Genomic DNA, 12,554 nt, shown 5'->3' with positions numbered 1-12,554 from the left:
CTGAAATTGAGATAAACTCAGTCGGCAGTCAGTGGTTAGCATCTGTGTTCATTTATTACACAGTTTAAACACGTCCCTTTGATAATAGTGTTTTACATATAACCCGTGTATAATGTGATATCAATCTCTTTTTTTAGCATTAAAAGTTATATAACAAGAGATAATGGGTGTCAATGCTCAGCTGTGGTTTCAGTTTTGAATAAATAAAAGCTTGCCAGAAATAATTTTTTTAGAGGTCACAGTGGTCTTGACCTTTTAACTAGTGACCCCAAAATGGGTGTGGCGTGTGGAACTTATCAAGTTGCATCTATACATATGAAGTTTCAAAGTTGTAGGTGGAAGCACTTTGATTTTAGAGCCAATGTAACGGTTTTAGCACGACTCTGACTGCGGACGGCGAACGTCAGACAGTGGAAGACACGATGAGCTGGCTATGACAAAACCTCGGATTAAATTCTCCAAAAACAGCCGAGCTAAAAATTATGTTTTCACAATAATATTGTTTTATTAAATGAAACGTTTGTCTTTTTTTTCTGCTTGATACATTCAGTTAAACATACCAATACTATAATGGATATATATTAAGTCTATATACACCATGTAAACCTAAACTATGAGACTCTTAACCTTTCATGCTATGTTTTATTGTAATTTGTTCACAAATAATGCATTTACAGTGTTGACAGGGTGACCCAAGTTTGGAATACTCTTGACTTATGTTTGATCTTCGTTATGATGTTTTGATTATAAACATGTTGACCAAATTTCATCAAGATTAAGTCATACATTGGTTACAATTTAGTTTTGTGAAACCTTTAAGCTGCTGACCAGGTTTTTGATCCCACATGGCCCAATTTTACATTGACCTAATTATTGTACAGAAAACAAGTTTGTCTTATAAAGTGGAAATTATGTGTTTTATATTATTTTGAATCTAACATGATTGTTAACATATAATATGCCTTTTTTCCACAAAACCATACATAAATGTGTTTTCATGATGCCATTACACAAACACAATCATAAATTATGATGATTCACTAACATAAATTGAGGTAAATAAAATAAAAATCTGAAGTAAATAATGCAAAATTGACACGTTATCAAGCAAACAATTCAAAAACATGTTTGGGAACTTATTTATGAAAATTGTACTACTAATGTGGTTTTACTGTGCCGAATACAACAAGAGCACTGCCTAGCGAGTGCAGACCGCTCATCCATTTGTCTTTATAAAGTTGAAGGGACCTATCTCAATACTTCAATAAAAAAGAGGAAGGCGTGGGATTGGTGGGGGTGTATAGTGTTGGGGTGTGGTCATTTACTAAATTATTTTTCAAAAATGAAAAAAACTGAGAAAAACATTTGCGAGGGGGGATTATTGGGTGAGAAGGTTGGAGAGTCTTTCAAAAAAAATAAAATAAATAAATATTTTTTAATTTTTTAATTAACCATGTTTCAAAAAAAATGTGGGGGAGGGGTCAGGGGGGCATTGAGAGGGGGTATAGTGTGGGGTGTGATCATTTATTACATTATCTTTGAAAAATAAGAACAAATGAAAATAATATTTTGGGGGGGGGGGGGGCAAGGAGATTCTGAGGTGGGGCGTGCGGGATGGTTTGGGTGGAGTCTATTGTGGTATGTCAGGTAAGTATTGTTTTGTATCAAATCTGATTATAAATGAATAAAGTATGGCACTTATAGCAAAATGTAATACTTTGACCTTGAGAATCAAGGTCATTCAAAGGTCAAGGTATAATTCAACTTGCCAGGTACAGTACCCTCATAAAAGTAAGAACGTATTTGAAGTTTGAAATCAATAGCCTTGACACTTTAGAAGTAAAGTGGATATAAACACAAACTTTAACAAAATATTCAAAGTTACTAAGTCAAAAAAGGGCACATAATTCTGTCAAAATGCCAGTCAGAGTTGCATAACTTTTCCTGCACAGTCCCCTTATGATAGTAAGTAAGTGTTGCAAGTATGAAAGCAATAGCGTTGATACATTAGGAATGAGGTGGACCTAAACACAAAAGTTAACAAAATGTTCAATTTTAAGTATAAAAGGGGTCCTAATTCTGTGAAAATGCCAGTCAGAGTTACATTACTTTGCCTGCACATTCCCCCTATGATAATTAGTAGTAATTTTTGCAAGTATGAAAGCAATAGCTTTGATATTTTGGGAATCAAGCGGACCTAAACACAAAATTTAACCGGACGCCGATGCAGACCCTGACGCTCAGGTGATGACAATAGCTCTTTTTTTTTTAAATAGATGAGCTAAAAACGATATGTTTGCCAAATGTCTATTAAATGGAGCATTTAAGGAGGCACATTTTACTGAACTGAACGTCTTGAAAAGTCTTCAATTACTATCACAATGCAGGGCTTTCTTTCCAATTTTGTAAAAAAGAAGTTAGACGATCAATTTATGAAAAAAGTCACAAACATTTCAAAATTGTAAAAAATTGAGTGTCAAACTGATCACAATTGTTTAAAAAAAAACTAGTCAAAAACTTTTTAAAATTGGGAAATTATGTTTTTGTATTGTTGCACTTAATTTAAAGATTCCACTTAATTGAATATGGGATAATCATTTATTCGGCTAATTGAATAGAAATTGAAAACACCAAACCATTTGCATCTCTTCCCGTTGAAAAAAACTCCACATATTCTGATAGCGAATATGGCGTATTTCGGTTAATTGAATAGCCAATTTATTATTGCACACTATAATCCACACTATAATCCAGCAAAGAATGTCACAAATCTCCAAGGATACGCATCGTATCGACAATTTTGACAGACACGCTCAATCGACTGCCTTTGTTTTCATTTCACACTATGCATGTATGAAGCGTCTGTCAAGCGTCACGTGACTAACAGGTGTAGTATGCGAGCAAGTACAATGCAAACACTGCAGTCTACGGTGTGCAGTCAGGTGCAAACTTTTGAATGCAAACTGTCGAGTAACATACTTCAACAGTTTGTTGTCGCTTAGAAACAATAGAAGAGTGTGTTGCTGATTAGAAACAAACTGTTGACGTATCTAATGCTCGACAGTTTGCAATAGGTGATGGAATGTTACACTATATTCTCAGTTTGTGTTTATAAACCTTCACAACTGTGTCACAGTAAATCATATCTAAACATGATGTCAAACAATCGCAAACGCGCACATTTGTCAAAACATTGCAGTCTTAACACTGCTGATCATGTTTTCACAATAACCAAAATTAAATCCAGTATTGATCAGATTTTCCGGTAAATCAGTACACAGTACATTATCTGTTTCAATACTAAACTACCTGAAAGAGCGTAACGTCAAAGATACAGCATTCTCCTCGCTACAAAGTTTTCCTTCGACAGTGTATATACACCCACACTAATTTTCGCGTGCTTTTTACCAGGACAATACATGAGCAATAGATGTTGCTAGCGTAAGCGTTTGGTAAGCAATAAAATAAAAATGGGAAAAATCATTACACGCACCGAATGGCGTGACATTGTACATTGCTGCATAGTTTACGCTAGCTTTTTGTTGGGGGCAAAGGAAATACATGTGGACGTTTTATTTAAAGCTAGAAAGTGTGTTTTGGATTACAAAATTTGTATTCTCATTTGGGAATTCAACAAAACATTTTATATTATATTTATAATGGATTGAATATTTAATAAAATATTAACTTTTTTTAAAAATGCTTTATGTGTCCAAACGATGTTTTGATTATGCATGAAAAGCACAATTTCCAGGAGGATTACACCCGGTTAGTGATAACATTGGAAGTATAACGAATTCCGTATACAGTCCAACCCCTACTTCCGGTCACCACTCATCGCCCGTCGCCCCGTGTAGGCGGCCAGTGAATGCCACGACCGTCGATAAACACTATATAATGCACCCCTCTTAAGCGGTAACCCTGTTTCTCCGGCCAGCGGCCAGCTATTTTGCATCCCAAATGTTAAATTTCCCCCATATGAGTGGTCTCGCGCAAGTAAGTCAGTCATTCACATTGGCAAAATTACACCGAAGCAACGGCGATAAAATCGATACTTCCTTCCAGTCTGCGGTTTAGGCTCTGTAGTACTGAAGCGTGTTGTGTGATAAACATTTTGACAGCCAGTTTGCAAATTGCAATTAATTAGCGGCAGGTTATTGGGTTAAAAGCAATATGCGACCGTTTGATCTTTTTGTTTCCACATGTGCAAATATCACCTATTATTACTGGAAAAGAGATTATTAAATTATAATTTATTATTTGTAGTTGATGAATCCTACTATTTCAAGCACACATTATGATAATTATCAGCCAATTAAAAGTTAAAAAGAACAACAAAACTTTTAGCCGAAATCAACTGATCTACATGTTCTCTGTGCTACAAAGTTTTTATCAAAAAATCAATACACGCACGCTTTTCACGTGAAATTGTACATTGGTGAATAATTTTTGCGCACTTTTGTCGGGACAAAGAAAATATATGAGGACTTTATTGATGCTAGAATTGTAAACGTCTCGTTAACATAAAACAATTGGGAGTGTGTTTCGGATTACAAATTATTACGTTATTCTCATTTGGGAATTAAACATTAGCATTAATATTTGTTTTTATATTTACAATTATTTCAATATATTTATTTTGATAAAACCCTTTACGCGGTGAAAAAATGTTTTTATAATTTATGCATGAAAAGCGCCATTGCCAGGAGGATTACACCCGGTTGCTATAATCAGTCTCTTAAGTAACTGGCCACGATTTTATCGTGGAGAAGATCACTGTCGGGACCAATTTGTGCGGTGCGTATTACAAAGCCATAAAACTGCAATAAACCAATTAAATTATCGATTGATAGTGACACTGGAGTTATTCACACATAACTGATTCACAACTGTTCCCATCTTAAGTGCATTGGGACCATACAACGCGCATTGTGTAAACAATGAATCATGAGAATGATTCTTTTTTATTGACTTGATTCTGATGATGATGATGATATTGATAAAGATTAGAAAGATGAATATTATTTTTTTGAATGAAAATTTTGTTTTATAGCTGATTTTAGAAAGGAAGAAATACAATTATTTTAAGTCTATACATTGTTTAGTATATGTACATATATTTACCATTTTGTTTATACAAAAATTGAACAGTTGGCCATGCACTCATCAACTCCAGACTCCCTACGAACCAACCCCCTCTTAAGAGGCCACCCCGCTTAAGCTGCCAATTTGGCCGTTTCCCTTGACTGGCTGCTTAAGAGGGGTTGGACTGTAATTGAATACTCCGGATAATTGAATATTCAGATGTGACAAATGGGCTATTCAATTAAGCTAAATCTATTGTTCCTCTTTATTTCTGCACATTGCCATTAATCATGATCCTTTCAGTCAGGAATTTCCAGAAATGTGCATGAATTGTACAATATTGGCTTATTGGAATAGTAAACACTTGGAGACTTTTCTAACGCAACACTTTTCAACTTGAATATCTCCCTAATGAGTCAAGAGGTTGATTACAAATTTCAGATGTGGTCAGTTGATTACATTTTGTGCTAGCGAACAATAAAAACATACATCCGTGACGATAGGATGCTTAAGCAGGTAGAGTTTTAGTAGGGTTTACACCATCATTATCATCATCATCATCATCATCACCATCATCACCATCATCATCACCATCATCATCACCACCACTACCATCTCCATCACCATCATGATCATAATCATCATCATCATAGTCATCATCATCGTCATAGCCATCATCATCATCATCATTGTCTTCATCATCATCATCAGCAGCAGCAAAAGCAGCAGAAGCAACATCATCATCATCCTCTTCATCCTCCTTATCATCATTATCATCAACATCATCATCATCATCACCATCATGATCACCACCACCACTACCTTCACCATTATCACCATCATCATTATCCTCATCATCATCTTGGTTCTCCTCCTCCTCCTCATCATCATCAACATCACCCGCACCATCATCATCATCATCTACATCATCATCATCATCATCATCATCATCATCATCATCATCATCATCATCATCATCATCATTATCTTCATCATCATCATCATCATCATCATCATCATCATCATCATCATCATCATCATCATCATCATCATCATCATCATCAGGACTATGTACGTGAAAGCTATGATCATATTATTTTTGTCACAAACAGAAATATAATTGTAATATTTTACATAATGTATATAAATGATGAGGAGATTTAATATTATCATTTATAATAGACATTTGCAGTAATATTTTTACAAATTTTCTCATCTGAGTCCTGGGACTCAATAACTTGCAAATCAATGAGTCGCTGAATTGAAAGAATGAATTCAAATATTAAACGATATAATTTTTTTAGAAATTTCAATGCATTTTTTGGACTCGCATAATTCAAAACGTTGCATTCCCAGAAGTTTTAGTGAGTCCAGTACGCTGGACTCGCAGGTAAAAAAATCAATGCATTTGGTGTACACCATATAAAACATGCCTATGCTTTTATATTCTTTAGGGAATATATTGTTTCAACTTATTGAACACGATGAAGCCAATGTGTGTCAATAAATATCGGTTTTCGTTTAACACAGACCACTTCAACACAACTCCACAAAACCTTTTTTGTTATAATATTTAGTATTATTATCTATTTTAAAAAATGTACACATATAATTAAATATCATTTATTGGGAAATCAAAATGTTTGAATATGTCATTAACCCAAAAGCATAAATAAATGGTTTTCTGTAAAAGTGTTCATGTAGTATTGAGCATTTGTGTACAAGCTTTAAATTCTGCTATTTTGATATGACTTAAGTGTTTGCATTTAATTCTTAAAGATCTAGATGCCTGATCTGACAAAAAATCACTTTTAGTAAGCAATGAGCATTATTTTGTTGTTTGTTATGCTGCTGTATTGAATGAGAGCGTTCATGTTTCTCACAGATGGTGACTAATTCGCCAGAAGTGGTTGTCACACACTCCTCATTATTGCTTGTTATTAAACATTAAAATAATATGACTTGGTCAGTGACATCACAGTTAGACCCCAAAGAAGTGCTTATTAAGTTTGAGGTCAATGTCAAATCAAAAACAAGGGCTGTTTGTAAAACATGCATGCCCCCCCCCATATGGGCTGTCAGTTGTAGTGGCAGCCATTGTGTGAATACGTTTTTTGTCACTGTGACCTTGACTTTTCACCTAGTGACCTGAAAATGATAGGGGTCATCTGCCAGTCATAATCAATGTATCTATGAAGTTTCATGATCCTAGGCCTAATTATTCTTGATTTATCATCAGGAAACAATTTTACTGTTTTGAGTCACTGTGACTTTGACCTTTGACCTAGTGACCTGAAAATCAATAGAGGTCATCTGCCAGTCAAGATTAATGTTCCTATGAAGTTTCATGATCCTTTGTGTAAGCATTCTTGAGTTATCATCCGGAAACCATTTTACTATTTCAAGTCACTGTGACCTTTACCTTTGACCTAGTGACCTGAAAATCAATATGGGTCATCTGCCAGTCATGATCAATGTACCTATGAAGTTTCATGATCCTAGGCCTAAGAGTTCTTGAGTTATCATCCGGAAACCATCTGGTGGACAGACCGACCGACGGACCGACCGACTGACATGTGCAAAACAATATACCCCCTCTTCTTCGAAGGGAAGCATAATGAAGTCAGCTATATAGGATATCCAAGCAATTGTCAAAATACAATTCCCTAAGCATGAAACAAAGCTCTTCATAATCATAATTGATGCAAAATCAAATATATCATTGATGGTTACTCTCAAACAGACAGACAAACAACAATGACTGGACAGCAAATTGAAATAAAACGTTAGGCAATACAAGGAGCTTGAATAATGACAATTATAACTAGAGCTTTGTCACAGACGAGACAAATACCCCCACATGACGCATTGAAACAGAATATATTGCATGTTGTCTAATAACAAAAAAAGCGGACACCATGCTCAATGTTTAAAACGCACTAAGAGACCCCGTGACCTAGTTTTTGACGCAGCATTGCCCATGTTTGAACTTGATCTACACATTATCTAGATACAACTTCTGACCAAGTGTAGTGAAGATCAGATGAAAACTACTTTAATTAGAGAGCGGACACCATGCTCAATGATTAAAACGCACAGAAGTGAACCCATGACCCCAGTTTTTGACCCAGCATGACCCATATTCGAACTTGACCTAGACATCACCTAGATATAACATATTACCAAGTTTGGTGAAGATCGGATGAAAACAATTTTAATCAGAGAGCGGACGCTTAATACGGAGCGACCGACCGACTGACCAACAGACAAGCTTAACTTCGTTTGGTGGGGTATAATTAACCAAGAACTAGGCCAGAGTGAAAAATCTAAGTTGACAAAATGAGGTTAATTTCAAGAGGAAACTAAAAATGGGTAAATTTGGTGTAACCAAAATTTAGACCTTCTGAGTTGAAGTCCCAAAGTTGGTCAATGTCATAGTCAAGATGAAGCAGGTGATTTGAGTTGATTAAGAGTGTTCATAGAAACCATCCATGTCAGTGTTTAAGCATTGTAGAAAGCGAAAATGTTGTTAGATGGAATGCGTAAATTTTAGTTAACCCTTTCCCACTAAAAGCAATCTAAAAATGTGAAAACAGCATAAAACCAGAACAGCCTGTTAGTAACTCGCAGGCTGTTCAGGTTTTATGCTGTTTGCTGCTAATCAGTATTTAAGAGTTTGAAATGAAGCCTTTTAAACTTGCATCTAGTAAGATAGGTCTTTATTTAAATTTAACTTTCTGAGGGAATACAAATGCGTCAAAATATGTATCTAAGTGGTAAAGGGATAAACAACAACAACATTTATACAGCAATAAAGCTTATACAAGCTCTCAGCCTATATAAGCTCTTAGCCTACAAGAGATTGGACTCTGCAGTAAGGTTGATGTGGGTGTGTTGGTAGTGTTCAAGTACAAAATCCATGCAAGTAAGAAAGATTTGTGTTCACCGTGTAGAGATGGAAGGATGGGTCAATCAATATGTACCTCCCAAATCAGTCAATGCAGGGGCATACACAATATTTTTGGTCTACTCATAAATATATTAATTTTAGAACAAGACAAATTTTGCTGTCACTTATTATTATTGTGATCAACGGAAATAACCACTGGTGAGGAGCGTCAAGCCTATCTGGTAAACGGAAGGGCATGCTTTAATGTTGACTGTGGAGAATAGATAGCTAAGTATTACAATCATGTACATCCTAGTTCATGCATACAACTACAACCAAATTAAACATGATAAAGAGTAAACCACTTTACAGTCATATCAGATAATTGCTAAAAATTGTTCTTTTTATTCATAGCTAAGGGTTAATACAAACAGTGCGAATAATTATCAGAAAACACAAGTGGGACAGCCACATTCATTCGTACAAGAAAAGCGTAGCAAGGCAACATTAAGGTTACACAATTATCTACAACATAACATGTCTGCGCATTTTAATACAATTACCTTAAGGATGTTTATTATTGGTTGTTTATATTAATTTTGTACGAGAGAGAAGTTTTGCCTCACTGCTCCAGATGTATGATTTTGTTGTTAAAAACAATAAATACAGTAGAAATGTAATGAAGTAGTTTTTTGATAATTAACATGACAGTATTAACTTACAAAAATGAGTTCTATGCCCTGCAATGGTGTAACCTTCTAGCTCTTGAGCAATATATCAAAAGGAACATATAACGCTGCCATTTGAAAAACTCGGATATCAACAAGAACAGCAAATGAATGCAACATCAATTGCATACATTACTGTAAAAACTAATTTCTTCGTCTAGGGATGGATCGCCATGATTAAGTTGTATTATGCAGCGAACACAATGACCTTATTGTTGTTTTATGCAGTGAACACGTTGGTCTCATTTACATGTATTTGTATTATGCGGCGAACATGTTTACCTTATTTAGTTGTACATGTATTATGCAGCGAACACAAGACCTGATTGTTGTTTTATGCAGCGCCCCCACATCAATTTACGTAGATCATTTCTAAGGGGTTAAATAATGTATGATCATCATCATGCTTCTAAGTGTATTACAGTCCTGCAAATCCCTCTTAGAGTAATATTTACCTCTACCTTTAATCTTGATTAACATCACAGACATCAGGGTGTTATATTTTACTACACAATTGTACCACTCTTACCACACAGGCTTTTTTATTTAAATGAAGCACAAGACCACAAAAGCCAATAAGAAACATACAAATATTGCTACATTTATGAATATAATCAGTCAATATGTTAGGGTCGAATGGTATAGCAGCAGGGTATACAAAATAAAATAAAATTTTGCGACAAAATATGCTTTAATTTCCTTTGTTAAAATTATAAAGTAGTTTACATAAGTTCAAATACATGTACTTCTTCAGAATGTACGTTTCAAACAGAAGAAAGGGAGAACAAACATAAATGTATGTTTCTCTCCTACCAGTTCATAATTTACAAATTATAATAAGTTTAAACAAAGTGAGAAATTTGAGTTGTAACCTATGTTACTATTTTTTATAACAGACAATGGGTATATTAAATATTCTAGTCTGATCAGGATATATGTTATTCCAACGTCATGGCATATTTACATCATTCAGGGATTGGTTGCAATATTTTACAATTTGTAGCATGAACCAATGATTTTTTTAAACATAAGTTATTGATTACAAATGATTGCAGGACTCCTATTAAGGGTTTCAGATTTCATTTTCTGTTTGTTTAAATGAATTACTCCGCATATTTTTTAATGACTTTTATTTCGGAACAAGGGGTTGCAAACTTTTATTATAATGCAATTGGTTTTAAACCAAAAACTGGTATTATGGGATTACTGGATAATTTAATGCACACATTCTACAAAACATTTAGAATTCTGATGTTTATTCTTAAAATAAATATAAATAACACTTTTGATCAGAAAATGCATAGATAGTTTAAGTAGTTATTTTGTTTTTAATTTCAATAAGCATATAACCTGTTTTCAAGCATATTCAGCCACTATTTAGAGTTCATTGACTTTTTATTCTGAATAAAAACATTTTCAAGAAAAGTTAGACATTTAATTAAACATTCCATGTCTTATAAGTTAACAACAAAATAAAGGTAAAGTAATTTGCATATCAGGTACTTCCTTAGTATCATGACAATTTAATATAGGATGGCACCCTTGAGCGACTAGTGCTGCAACAATATACCAGTATATCTGTATATATTGCAATACACAATCCGCATATTGTATTGCGTTACGAGTTTCATCATACCGGTACCAAAATTCTACAAAAATTCATCCACATTTCGTCCAGAAAAGCCATCTGAAATAATGATATCAAGGTAAACAAAACAAATTGGTGTTTAGCAAAAATAAATTGATATGTAAAAAAAGCATTCTTAAAAGTTTATTATACTTAGTATTGTTGTTTCATGGGAGTCTGCAAGATCTTCTTTTGCATGTCATACTGTTAAATTCAAGATGAAGCTTGTGAAAATGCAAAAAAAAAACACAATTAATTACATAATAAAAATGTAAATTTATGTTGTCATAAACAGAAGTAATAATGATAAAAATTTTTTTTTGAGATAACAGCATTCTGATAAGTTACACAACCTGCTTTTAAACATCCACAATTCTGTTTCGGGTTATTATTCTTCTTGTCGGCTTTATAAAAGTTCTCAGAATGGCAGACGAAACAAACGCGGAGTTTAACTTTATAGACAATATGACAATACTAATCTTTCATAACAAAATGCTTTGTAAAGCCAAAAAGAGTAAATTGTGTTTATAAAGCATTTTGTAAAAATAAGGCTAGAATTGCCAATAGGATATAACTAGAACCTAAAATACAAAGGTTGGGTTTGGTGATTAGCTGGCGAGTTATAATTCAGGTACAAGTTAGCAATATATTGCAATACGGGTTTTTGAACTGACAATATATTGCAATACGGTTTTGGGCGTATTGTTGCAGCACTAATAGCCCAGTGATTAGTTAATATCTTCAAATCAATATGTCATGTCATATTTTTTTGGGAAAACATTTTATGTTTGTAATATTTGTTTTATTTAATCAATAAATTAATAATGATTTAGACTAAAAAATACAAACGTACTGATTTAAAATGAATATTTTGAAATTATTGGCCTTGTATTTTACATGTGTAGCAGATTTAGCCAATTCTTTACCAATGGCTTTTTCCAAGCTAAATATAGCATTAACATTATGTTTACGAGAAAATAAACTATGTCAAATAGTATTTTAAATACAATGAAATAAGATTGATCAGATATGAGTCATAATATCCAAATAAATGGGGTGTCAAAGTTATAGGAATTTATGAAACTATCGAATAGAAGGATTTATAAACTGAAATATGTGTGTGTGTTTTTTAAATACAGTCCACTCTCGTTATCTCGAAGTCGGCGGGAACAAGAAAAAATATCGAGATAACGAGAGTTCGAGATATCCGATTAGGCGTTTTCAA

The sequence above is a fragment of the Dreissena polymorpha genome, chromosome 11 (genome assembly GCF_020536995.1).
Source record: "Dreissena polymorpha isolate Duluth1 chromosome 11, UMN_Dpol_1.0, whole genome shotgun sequence".
Classification (NCBI taxonomy): Eukaryota; Metazoa; Mollusca; class Bivalvia; order Myida; family Dreissenidae; genus Dreissena; species Dreissena polymorpha.
Note: the sequence above shows the minus strand (reverse complement) of the source record.